A 14,437-nucleotide genomic window follows, 5' to 3' on the forward strand; every position below is an offset into this window, starting at 1 on the left:
ACCGACCGGGAAAGGACCGCCCGAACTGAGTAAATGATGCATACTGATATTAAGTGGTTGCTGGGGAAAATTTATTTCTTTATTCAATCTTGTTAGTAAGATTCTATTTTGGTTTAAAAATATATCTATTATATACTATAACTTCTCCAAGTATTTACTAATCTTATGTAAAACATAGTTGAAACTTCTGATATAGTAGTTTAAAAGATAGAAAGAAAGAAAGATTACCGGTTAATGGTGATATAATTATTTATTTATATTATACATTATTTTACCGGTTGCCTTACAGTATAACTATTATAAACCATGCGGTGTGACAACGTGAGTTAAAACTTTTCTGTGGTAACTCGACGACGTGTAAACAGAACAACATATTATAATGTATATATGGAAACTTTGCTGGTTGCAATAACTTTTTATTATTATTATATTTTAAATTTCTGTAATCAATATGTAACTGTTTGTTTTTTTTAATAAATAAAATTAAAAAAAATAGATATATATTATATATTGTTATAAAGATTGATCTATTCTATCATCATCGTCGTCATCCGATGTCATCTTCTTAACGAGGACTATCTTCTTCCACGATTCTCATTCCTTAGTTTTTCACTGCCAACTACAACCGCGGAAGTTGGCGACTCCATCGATCCACCGGGTGGCCTTCTGGTACCACTGCATGGCTACATTTGTCAAACGTTTGTCCACTCGTCGAATGACATGTCCATCGCATTGTCATTTCATCAGCATGGCGACTTTAATTACATCGCGTACTCTAGTTTAACTCCTTATCCATTGGTTTCTTTTGTGGTATAATATAATAAAATACGATGTCTAAATGCATACATGACCACCGATAGCACACATTGGTTGAAAATTTTAGATTTGAAGCATAATGGGAGGTTATTTTTATAGGTGTTATCCAAGTACATAAATGCTCTTCGTGGCAGTTTGGTTCTGCAAACAACCACCTCGTCATACATACCTCTCCGACAATTAGGCGCGCACTCAGAAACGGAAAAAATAACTACAAATTATTTAGATAAATGAAATGTTACTTCTTATCATCAGGACCTCATAACTGAGGCTCGTGACCTGGATGACTTGTCGAAGAGTCTTCACGGCTCCACTTCTTTCGGTATTCTACGATACGCAAATCCTGTGGTCACTGGAAGACCCGTGGCACTCGTAGATCGGTGCAACTATCTGGGACATTCAATGTTTGTTTTAATATTAGAAAGACAAAAACGACACAAATGGATGCTAACGCATTCGATAACCACGTATGGATGCGATAGATGGAAATAACTCTTAGGTGGACACTCTTCGTTATACCTACACATCTATTCTATACACAAGGCTGCTATCGGCGGCTAACGAGAGTAGTTTATCATATTAATGTATTGAAATATTATAATTGTTACAATAAGCCGTCTAAACTGTCAAAACTGTCTATATTGCTCTAAAAGTTAACACAGCCAAGAGAGGTGCTGGTTAAAACATAGCACTTTTTGACAGTTCAGACGGTTAGCTTATTGCAACAATTAACAGTCTCATTACAAAAATATGATAAACTACCCTCGATACCTGCCGATAGCCGCTGCTAGCAGCCTTGTGTATGTGGAGTGTCTGTGTATGGAGAATGTATTTTGAAAGTGTGGTTGAAGCGACGAGAAGTTATAATTTAGTAAGCGGATTAAATGTGGAAGTACCTGCTAGATTTTCTTAACCCCACCCCTCCGGCCGCCTTAAAAATCAATAGAAAAATATTATGAATATTTTTTCAAAATGGACCCTCCACCCAAACCACTTTTCTGTGTGCGAGCCTGCCGTCAATAGACATTGATTGTTGTTCATTGATAAGGGTCGCACTTGGGTCAGCAAACCAATTTATCATTAATTTTGTCATCGAGTCATTTATCTTTAAACATACTTTGTGGCTTTCATTCGCAAGCTTCTGTATCCTATCGTAGATGTATTTTTGTCTTTTGCAAATACAAGCTTAGTCGTCTTCAATGCGCGTGTATTCCTATATTTTATATTACGAGTATATTATTATTTTATTTGTTACAAAAAATCTAAAAAACTTATTAGAATCAGACAGATGCTTCAATTTTATTATTACTTATTAGTATAGATTTATATGAAAACATTACTAATTAGTAGTGTTTTTAAGATAATATAAAGTATGCAAAGCTGAAAACTATTTGCTATTTTTATTAGAAAATTTAAAAATCTCGTTTAATTGAATTGAAGGTACGACGGTAGACGAAACCTGTAAACTTATTTAGAGAGACCCTTCAACTGAAAACTCGTTCAGAAATTTTGTCGTTTGATGATTGCTCATGTCAGAAACACGTGTTTGTGGGACGTTCGATATAGTCGATGTCAAATAATATTACCTATCATAAGTATTTAAAACCAATTTTAACTTTTAAAGATTTTAATTAAATCGAAACTTTTCATAAACCTTACACAATAATATTATTTACTCCCATTGTTTTATTTATCAAAATTATTATATTCCTGCTTTGACAGGTTTCTGAATAATTGTTCAAGGTGTATTATTTGAGAATAATATTATTGAATTTATAAATGTACCACTGTAGGTTGTAGGTATCTATTTTCAGCTTGCCAATTCAATAATACTAAAACATTGTAGAATCGCGTTGCAATACTAAATGTTCATAAGACGACTTTTTCATTTAGTCCAAAGTCCTTAATTAATAAGGCTTTTTAATATTTTTTTTTTGTAAATGGCAGACTATACGGTACTTAGCTGTATACTTTAACATTATATTAGTTGAACTAATTTAGGTAAATTATGGTAATTACTATTGATTGATATTAAGTGCTTGTTGCTGTGTTGAGAGTTTTATGTAACGACATCGATATAAATCACATGGGTTTCTCATGACAAATGACCTTTTGCAAATCTTTTGTAGAAGTTGATTAAATATTTAATTATCTTGGGTATTTATAAATAAATAATATAATTAGAGAAAAACAAGGATATCACACTTGTGATATTACATATTTTTTGGTAAACAACATGCAAGTAATTTGAAAAACAATATCAACGCTTCATCAATCACGTGCAAGTATAAACTATAAAAAAACTAATAAGTAGGTACTAAGAACAAGAAAAGCTATTCCTTATGTATGCGGTTATGTTTATCTCACTTATATGGTTGACTCGCCTTGCCGGGGCCCTCCTGAGCCTGGGCCCCCAGGCTAGAGCCCTGTTAGCCCCCCCTTGTGGGGGCCATGACATACACTGGAAAGGGTTGTATTCTAAACACACCATATTGCACTGTCTTGTGACTAATGATTATTAGTATATATTTAAGTACCCAAACGACCTTACATACACTGATTAGATTTATACAATCGTCATAACACAGAGGATAACAAAACCGCTGTCCAAAAACCAAATCCTGCAACGTTTTCCTCGAAATTTTAATTCAACAACAACCGAAGATAGTACAAGGAAAATACTGTATAAAATATTATTGTATATAATAAGTAAGTATATAAATATATAAATAAGTACCATTTTTGTCGGTTTTGTGAATCTTAAGATTTTTTCCGTATAAGTATATTATTATGTACGTATATATTTAAATTTAGTTTAATTATGAGTCATTTTATGTACCAATGGTTTAAAATATAATAATATATACCATTTTATCTTCACACTGGAACGTACAGATTTCCGCAGGATGAAGATCAGTGGCGTACACAATGTGTGTACGAGTAGGACAATCACCCCGGATGCAGCTTGGGTAGGGGCGCAGAAGTCGAGTTTTATTAAATGTGCAAGAATAAAAAGTGGAAAAAATTTTTCACCCTGAAATGACCAAATTATGCTGAGAACGAACCTTCTTATCATTATGATAATTATATCTTTAGAAAATTAAATTGTTAAAAATACTCAATGTTAAAAATTCGCTTTATTTTCATTATCAAATAACGTGATAGTGAGAGTTTGGTGTTATTTTTTTTTTCACTTTCAGGGGCCATACATTTTGAAAATACTCACATTAGTTATTTACTTTATTTTATTTAAATCTGTTAATAATTGTAATCGAACAGAGATTATTTTTATGCGTAGGTACTCGTAGTAAGTGTGGTAGTAGGTTTATTACGTAAGTGGTGCAATTTTCGTTACTACAGGACGCCAAAACACCTTGTTACACCCTGATGGAGATTACATTAATTTATTAATAATTCTCATTCACTGCGGATCAGTGAATTATTATTTAATTACCACATTTAAATTACATGCTAATCATATCTAATGGCCATCTAATGCCGACACGACAGCCGTGTCGTCAGCGATGTATGAGTTAACAAACTTTATGGGGAATATTTGTCGGCCTTTTGCGCAAGTTATCCTTGTTCTAGATCAGACACGGATTGAAAATATAATTTCTCATTTTTGTCAGATTCTGGATTCGAGCTCGCACTCACGGATTCAACGATTGGCACTCTGACACCTCTCCCGCCTTGGGTCATTGGGGCGTGAGGTGTATGTCATTGATATATTATATTATTGTTCATCTGTCTGATGAATGGCCATGTTCTCAGTTAATATTTTGCTAAAAATAGATCTACCACTGCATTCAGCGACCACAATGAACGTCTAGTGTATTTTGGAGCATTGGACAGTTATAGTCAGGGTTGTCAAGGAGCATTATTACTTTTTGGTATACACTTCTCGTAATATGTAAATACAGCTATACTTGTGTATTTAATCAGTATCGCAATGGATAAGGTTCTAGCCCGTCAATCCGGTCGGTCTAAGATTTTTTCTACATTACAAAATGCGTTTCTAAAGCTTGACTATTATAAGTTATGTATTTTTTTGTAATAATACTATATTATTAAAATTTAAGTATATCTCGGTATTGAATAACTAAACAATTAAACAAGTATTTAATGTTACCTAAAAAAATATCAATTAGATATATGGGAAATCGAAGTTAGTGTTACTAATATTCATGTAATTAAAAATAACACCCAGTTTAATGGTTGTTAGAAATTAATTATATGTATCTATAGCTTAATAGGTAAATTTTATGCACGGAATAAGGGATTTGTAAGATGTGAATTCAAGATAGAAATAAATATTTGTAAAGTATAAAATAAAATTTATCCTTGACATTGAAAGATTCACAGAGAAGTTTTATTTGTAAAAACAATTATGTAAAATGGGTCACAATGTCAAGTGTGGATACAAAATTGTAAATAATAATTTAATTACATATTATTACCTTCTGCCATTTGCGTAATAATATTGTGTAGTTATATAATATTATCTAAATTCTAAATCATAAATTAATGACCATAAAAATAATGTATTAATCTGTTTGCTAATGATACGAGGGTGGGTCAATAATTCCTTAGAAAAAAGCATTAAAACAGTTTTTATTTTTGTATTTTTTTTTTATTTCTCAACATAATCTCCTTGGAGCTCAATACACTTGGTTAGACGTTTCTCAATTTTTTTTAAACCGTCAGAAAAATAAGTTTTCGGAAGGTCCTCAAAATAAGCATTTGTCCGATCGATGACTTCTTCATTTGCAAAAAAACCTTGTCCACTTAGCCATTTTTTTAAGTTTGGGAAAAGGAAAAAGTCACTGGGGGCTAAATCTGGCGAATACGGTGGGTGGTCGACCAATTCGAACTTCAATTCTTCAATTTTAGCCATTGATCGTAAACATGTGTGAACACGGGCATTGTTCTGATGAAAGAGGATTTTTTTCCTGTTTAAATGAGGCCATTTTTCTTCAATTTCGTTTTTTAGCTGGTCCAATAAAGATGCATAATAATCCCCTGTTATTGTTTTTCCTTTTTCCAAATAGTCAACGAAAATAATTTCACGTGCATCCCAAAATACAGTAGCCATAACCTTACCAGCTGATTTTACGGTTTTCGCCTTCTTTGGACATGGTTTGTCTTCGCAATCCACTGCTTTGACTGTTCTTTCGTCTCGGGAGTATAGTGGTGTATCCATGTTTCATCTACAGTCACAAAGCGACGAAAAAATTCATCCGGATTGCGTTGCATGAGCGACAACAGGGCTTTAGAGGCCACCACCCTATTGCGTTTATTGTCGACTGTGAGCAAACGCGGCACCCATCTTGCAGAAATATTTTTCATGCCCAATTTGTCATGTAAAATAGAAATGACGCTACCTTTTGAGATCCCTGTAACCTCAATTATCTCACTCAACTTTAATCTTCGGTCACTTAACACCATATCGTGGATTTTATTGATCATATCTGGTGTAGTCACCTCTACAGGACGTCCTGAGCGTGGTTCATCCTTTGTTGATGTACGACCACGTTTAAATTCATTTAACCAGTTATAAATAGTTGCAAGTGAAGGAGCAGATATGCCGTGAACTAAATCCAACTCATTTTTTATTTCCTTTGCTGTTAACCCTTTTATATTAAAATGTTTAATAACAGCTCTAAGCTCAATTTTCTCCATTTTCCATTTTTCCATTTTCCACAAGCAAATTTTTTTTTTAAATGTACGAAAAACACACAACAACCCGACCAATCTGATTGAAACTTCGCAGCATACTGAATCGGTAGTGCCGCTGCATGAAAACAAACCGCTTACAGTACTAGTCGCGCCACTTGTCGGCTTTTCTAAGGACTTATTGACCCACCCTCGTATTATATAAGTAAGATAGGAATTTTACTAAGTAATACATAATATTATTTTACCTCACTTCACGATAAAAATAAAACAAAAGTTATGTCTGTGGACAGTATACAATATTATAAGTACTTATATGAGACGTTTATGATGAAACATTAATTGATTACAATTACGTTTTTTGGTAGTTAAGATAACCTAATTACACTTGATTATTTAGTAAATAAAAAGTCTAACAATGTGATAAAAAAAATTCTTTATAAGAAAAACATTCGAAAATAGTTTTTCGGCAATACAGATGACCTTACTATGTCAAATATATTAATTCGTAATTATTAAAAAAATATTTTTTTTATTATCAGATATTTTATTTTACGTCGACTATTATTTTAAAATTGTTTTCGTGATCTTTCTCCAAAATACGACGATAAGATTTTTTGTGAATAATATAAAAAGTGGAAGATAATATTCGCATACTCTACTTACCTTGATATTAATATTTACGTTTAAAAGAAAAAAAATGCATAGAGAAAAGGTGCTAACCTAATAAAATACATACATGCTTGTATTTATAAAAATACAAATAAATTATTTATCTGGTAGTTGTTCAGTTTGTGCTTGATCCGGTGCATGGATTCCGTAGGTCGGAAGAATGGTTAATCTCATTAAAATAATATAATAATAATATGCATTATATAACTGCTTAGGAAAGAAAATGATTTTTAAAAATGGGTTCTTGAGTTAAATTTGCGTCTTATTCTGTTGCCAATAAAATTATGTTCAATCAGTGAAAACGTTTTTTTTTATTGTTTTTATGCAAGATTTACTGAGTAGCCATATTGCCATTCTATAATGTTGTCAAGTCGAGTCAGGACACTACTTTATAGAATAAACACCGAAGATATATACTGACATAGATACATAGGGTCTAGGACGATTTGGCGCCGGGACAACTGGACGCCACGCAATTCGAAATTAAATATACGTTAGGTACTTTAAAAAAATATATTTAATGTTATTATTTATATTTAAATTATTATATTATGATTTAATAGTTGGCGAGAATTTAAATATGCACACGTAAATAATGATTTAATCGTGCATATGTTTAAGTTCCAACGAAAAAAGAGTTTTTTATTTTATATAAAGCATTAGGCACAATAGTTCTCAATCCGAAATAAAAAAAAACATCATGTTAAGAGTAAAATGAATTAAAACCACTAAGTAGTAGATAGAAACTGATTAAAATTCCTCATCTACGTTCTGTATTCGTGTCTACGGCAGTGCGGCGTCCAATTGTCCTGGCGCCCAGTCGTCCCATTCCCGATAAATATCATTTCATAATATAAAACCTACTCGTATCTTAGTTAAAATATCTTACGCCGTGTGTATATTTAAGTATTTCTAAAACAAATACAAAATCACACGAAAATCTAACAAACTATTATAGAATGGGTGCATATTTGGCCGGTTGAAACATTACCCCGACAGAATTTTTTTTTCACTACAAAAATGTGACTAATTTTCCGACGACACGATTAATACACGTCGCCAGGTTAATTGTCTATGAAAAACTTGTGCTCGGAGATGAATTCTTTTATTTTACATATACACCTACTATTTTATTCACGATAGGTAATATGTAAATAGTACATGCGTTTTAAAGTTGTGAATAACTTTTATTCTTTTACTATATTTTCACAGAAATAAGACTGAGTTTGATTGCAAATTTTATTGGAATTATATTACGATAATAATAAATTATATATGTATAATATTTTTATTGGTAGCAAACAATATTGGTATAATAACATCGTTAGATAAATAATAGTTATTACATTATAATATTATGATTCGCTTGCAATATGATATTATTGTATAAAACGGAGTACTTATACAAGTTATAGGTTTTATAGTCTTATATTATTTTATAGCTTATTATAACATGCGCCATACATCAATCTATACGCAAGGGGCAAAGACTCGATGCTAAGCGATTTTTTAACGTTTATTTCGATTTGTAAATAAACAAATTAATTGCGAATACTGACGACAATAATTAATGCGCAATTATTGTTTTTCCGTATTTAAATTAGGCACAGTGTGGGCAAACTAGCTAGTTATTACTGAATGGTTTAGAATTGAGATGTGACAAGTTTGTGAAAAATGCTAGCGTTGCCCAGTGGTAAAAAAATCACAGTTTTTACGGCATTGCAAACAACGTATTATGCGTTCACAATACGATACGGATAAAGAGACAAAGAGAGATTCCCGCGCATACCTACATAATAGTTATGTGGAGATTTTTAGTTTTTGACATGATAACCAGTCTGTCGCGTGTTGGAATTTATTTATTTAAAACATACGAGATTTTTATTATATATTGATTTTTAAAATTATATCGATTTCTAGTAAATTCACTTAAGTTTTGTAAATATATCATTAAACCAAGTTACGAATCGTTTACCATCCTCCAACAGGCAACAACTTAACATTGAAATTGCGCAGATTGCGATTTCTTCTACTGCGCACAAATTGTCGTTTGCATCGTTTTCTCTCGTTCGGCGTCGCTACAACAACGTCATATTTTCTGTCAAAACTATATAACTTCACGCTTATGTGGTATGTTTATAATATTATGATAGTCTTAGTTATTTTATGTGTACCTATATAAAGTCGTGTACTTCTTTTACTGTCTTTCTCATTCATTATCTGTCGCATTTATTGTTATTTTCAGTAGGTGGGCAACTATAAGTTAATAATAATATTTTGAACCGAAAGACATTATACTATACAATTTCTTAAGTGGCTAGACGCTCATGATTTACCACAAGCTTACCTGCGCAAACTGATTTGTATGTATGGACGGGAAAATTGTAAGTGAAAACCGAAAAGCGCTGTAAAAGTGTTGTTTGTATAGTGTATTTTTATACCGCGCAGGCAAGTTGCTGCCATCTAGCCGGCGCATTAGTCGAACGGAATCTAAGTAGCTATTGATAAATCTATTCCATACATTGATAGAATATTATACAACTACTGTAAAGTAATATTAGAAAAATATTTAAAAAAATGTCGAAAGATAGAAAAGACACAAGTAAACCCAATCTTAAAACAATGTGAAAGTTTAGAATAATCTATGTAGGTATATGTTCATGTTGTTGCATTCTTATACTTGCATTGATCATTATCTTCTCATGAGTTTTTATTATTTAATTGGGCTTTCATAAATAATAATGTTATTCTCAGAATTGCAATCGTAAAACTGCTGAGGTTACATTATATATTATTCTGAGAACCGTTAGCTCTAAAACGCTTTAAGTTCTCAGTAAACTTTTACGATCTCTTCAAAGGGTTGTCAATTCTCGTCTGCACTATTAATTTGTATAATAATATGTTTATTTATTATTATTGGCATTTATATTAAAATATAATAAGAAGCTGCCGAAAGACGAAACATGGGCCACAAAAATGACTAAAATGGAAACGTACAACAAATACACAAATTAATTTAATCTAAATAATTAAATTCTACGGGTACGCTTTTATAATACACATATACAGCGAATATTGCATGATAATTTATGAATGTTGGCGAACCCTGATATCATGTGATTATTTATGAAAGTAAATTATTTTATTATTTTTCATTCCCTTTCACAAATATTAATTGATCGTTTACGGTTATATAGTTTATGAATTGTATTTTTCTTTGCTAGGATAACTTCTATTAATAAAAATGTAGTCTTTCACTAAATACTGAAATATTTTATAATGTGCTCGTTTATATTATTTACTTATTACTTAGATGTATCTATATCAATTGACAATTGGATGAATTAGTAGAATAAAAATATCGTAAATAGTTGGTATAATATAATATATGGCTATTATTATATTAATACATAACAATAAATTAATGGTTCACAAATTTTATGATTGCTATGTGGGAAAACTAAATAAGTAAGTATTTTTATTTTTAGGGCCAATCAACTAGTATTAAAAAAATATTTGAAAATTGCTTCACTTTTTAAAATTTACAATATCTTTGTAATTAAATTTTTTTGCTAAATTTTGACGTCTAATTAATCAATGTTACCCGCGATGGCTGAGCGGTAGTCTGGAAAATTTAGTTTGAACCTAGTACATGAACCTAATAGGTTGAGCAAGTGGTTAACATATAAATATTGTGTATTATAATAACAACAATACAGATTGGATTATTTTGAACAATTATAAATTAAAGCGAAATAAATGATTTACATTCGTGGGAGCTTTTTTTATTATCAATTTCTGTATAATAAAAAAACTCAAGGAATAATACAAATATAAGATTTTAAATATTCTAGTTTTCGATAAAATCAGTTTGATTTTTTTTAAATTTAAGTAAGTAAGTATATAATATTATGCCTACAAAAACATGGCATCACTTTTGACAGGTATATTGTAATTATATTACGATAAAAGACACATATAAAATTTTTTTATTTGTGCTTTACACTCCAATCTTAATTAGATCTGTGTGCTCAAAGTGTCGATGTGCTATTTTCATCTTTAGATTCGTAAAACCTAAACCGCTAAATGAGTATTTATATAAGAAGCTTTTCATTCATGCTAGTTAGTCTACCCACTGAAAAGCTTAAACGCAAACACCGACCACTGTTTATTTATTTACAGATTTTTTTATCTATTTAACGAAATCTGTTTAAATTTTGAAGAAAACATAAAATAATAATTAAACCGCAAAATGACTGTTATATAATTTTTTGTAGTAGTATTGAGAATATCTTGTCAATACTTCATATTATTCTTTTTCCTGGCGCTACACATTTATTTTGGGTCTTGGTCTCATACATATTTGCCTCCATCCAGATATACCTAAAACCCTCCCACTCCTGTGTTATATGCCCAAAGTCTTTCAATCCAACTCGAAACTATCCGCCCATCTTATACGAAGACGATCAGGTCTTTGTTTGGCTTTCGACTAACTGAATTTCAGTTTCTTCCTCTTGTATATCATTATTACTACAATTATCAACTTCTTAAAAATCAAGAGCATCGTTAAACGTGTTTGTTCTCCCAAGGTGCAGAGCTCACGTGTCATTGATAATGCCAGTTGTGAAGGTAATAGCTATGATTAACGAAATAGTTTAGGGCAGGTATTGCTATTATATTCCACTTGCGTGAGTACGAGTTTCGTTTAACGTTGTTTTACAAATTCTTAAGGTATACTGTGTTTTTGTACCTACTTTCTTTTATTTTTTTTATTAGCCTATATTTATTTTTCTTAGGTACTACGTACCTAACCTGATTTTATGTAAAATATTGTTTTATTTATATGTATGTAGGACATGTACCTATTTTTTTTGTATTACTCATGTTATGTTGTGAATGTCTTAAATGTTCACTTCGTGTGAATAAATAAAATATAAATTATTATCTATACTTATAGGTAATATTTTTATATTTTTAGTTATATTTTTTTCTTATTTTCTTCAGTTCAATATACGGAATGTAGATTTAAGAAACAAATAAATTTTAGAGCAAGAATACAATAATAAGTCTACTTTAAAAAAGCGGCATCAAAAGATGCGACGGACTTGATAAAACTATTAGAACGAACATTATTTTTTTAAAGGTTTCGTTTCTGGTTTGGTTCCAGTGGATAGTCAAATAAGTTTTGGTTCTTGTTACTTTTAATAAAACTTCAGTGTTGTTTTGTAGGAATATTTAGCCTAACCACACATCTATCAGCGTATTTAATAACATATTTTCTAGTGAAGATAACTCAATTCAAAGAATATAATAGAACACCTTGATAGTCCAAAAGAGTATTATTTATTCTTTAATACGATAATTTTTATTAAACAATATTTTTTAGTCTGGCCAAAGGGAATTACTTCTGGTTATTGTTCGTTTGAATTCTGTAAAAACCTTATTTAGTTATAAGCACTCAATCTTTTTTATAATATGACAGAGCTTTAAATATAATATAAATAATACAGAATAAAAAAATAATGATAAAAAATGGGGAAATATATTATTACACAATAATATATTACAGTGATAATCTGTTTCAGCGATATTGCATGCATTTAATATATTATTATTCTAATAACAATTTAATGTAGACTTTTTTATAATAATTCAAGATGGACTAAGTAATATTATTCTAAGCAGCATTTTTATGCCAACTTCGACAATCACTGCGCTTTAAAACAATTTAATTTTCAGGTCACATGTTAGGTCGAGTGTCGAACAACACTTTATGGATAAATAATTATGTAAAACAGGATATGAAATTTAATCGTATTTTATAAATTATTATCTTTGACATTTCTTTAATTTCTTTCTAATTTTAATTACTCCACATATTTATTTATATTAAACATTTTTAAGTAATATTTAAGTACCTAGTGATAGGTATATAATATATAAATAAATAAAATGTAAGTATGTACTATATTAAAATCTTATTAATTGTGTGTATACTGTCGTGTTTAGAATATCACGCTTAAACCCTGCTAGTATTAAGTTATTAACCTTTTAATTTTTATCCAATAATTCGGTATTATCAGTTTTTCGTTTTCAGCTAACATAGACCAATAATAATACTTGATGGCTTTATTGAAACATATTAATTCGGATATTGATATATTTCACTTACGTGTGAGTGAAAATGATAGATACTGTTTAATACCTTATTTAAAATAGCATTGGTTTATCTCACTTGATAGACTCATAGATATTACTGTACCTATTTAAATAGCAACCTATTTTTCCTAATCTTTATTTTAAAACTTGTCCTTTCCATGTAAACGTGCCATGTTATGAATATTTTTTAAGTTATATTAAACTTATTTGCCATAACATTGGTATGTAAAATAAAATAAATAAATTGAAAACAGGTGAATATTGATTATCAAAATTGTTGATGAAAGTTAATTAAAAATTATTTATTCAGATTAAAGGTGGTTACTAAATACGTATAGGAAGTATATTAATTCAATAATATTGGATTTATTAAAATTATTATTTGATTAATTCTTAAATATACCTACGTAAATATAATATGATTATAATATATACTATGGTATATTATAGTATACCATTGTATTTTATTGTTATATAATGATACACTTTTATTTTGGTAAGAGCAAATATTTACATACCTTAGGAATGTATTGCTGGTGAAAAAGAAGAAATATATGAAAACAGGTAGCCGATTTCTTCTCACGCGATAATTTAAACTCAAACTGTAAAGTCATTAATTCAAAAGTCAACCGATCAGACACTGAAATATTTGAATTTGGAACACAACACTGTGAACGTGTCACACGCGGAAGCCTTCGAACACGATTTGAATCTTGAAACGTTCGTTTGAAGTTTAAATGTGTTCCATGACGGGGCGGGAGAAAAAATTGGCGCGCTTTCCACCGCCAGCGCTGTCGGCTGTCAGGAGGCGTCAGCTGGTACGACTGCACGAACAAACGCCGATTGACCCGCACCAGACAGATCATTTTGTCGTACTCGAGAATAAATTTAATCATCTTCCAGTCGAATCACACCTAGGGCCGTTATCGCTGGACGCGTGGCTCATAATAATGAAATACACACACGCCAATCTTGCAGGAATATTCTCGGAATCATAAAAGTTATAAGAACATGACACAAGCAAGTGTACAGGGTACGATGTTTTTCAATTTTTTACAATAAATTACTATCTTGCCGAAGTTATAATAAGAACACATAGGTACACAAATAGTTA

The 14,437-nt window shown here is 30.6% G+C and overlaps 1 protein-coding gene across 2 annotated transcripts in view; it reads right to left on the reverse strand.

Moving 5' to 3' along the window:
• The window catches only part of LOC147064037 (uncharacterized), a 35,130-nt gene extending 20,957 nt beyond the window's left edge, over positions 1-14,173 (reverse strand). Inside the window, exon 1 of one of the 2 annotated variants that reach the window (XM_085958897.1) lies at positions 13,842-14,173. The gene's annotated coding sequence lies outside the window, so the exon portion shown is untranslated. The remainder of the gene's footprint in view (positions 1-13,841) is intronic. The other variant, XM_085958898.1, reaches the window with a different exon arrangement.
• Positions 14,174-14,437: the final 264 nt, after the last annotated feature.

The sequence above is a fragment of the Rhyacophila brunnea genome, unplaced genomic scaffold (genome assembly GCF_057557595.1).
Source record: "Rhyacophila brunnea isolate RB1 unplaced genomic scaffold, BYU_Rbru_1.0 scaffold_8, whole genome shotgun sequence".
Lineage (NCBI taxonomy): Eukaryota > Metazoa > Arthropoda > Insecta > Trichoptera > Rhyacophilidae > Rhyacophila > Rhyacophila brunnea.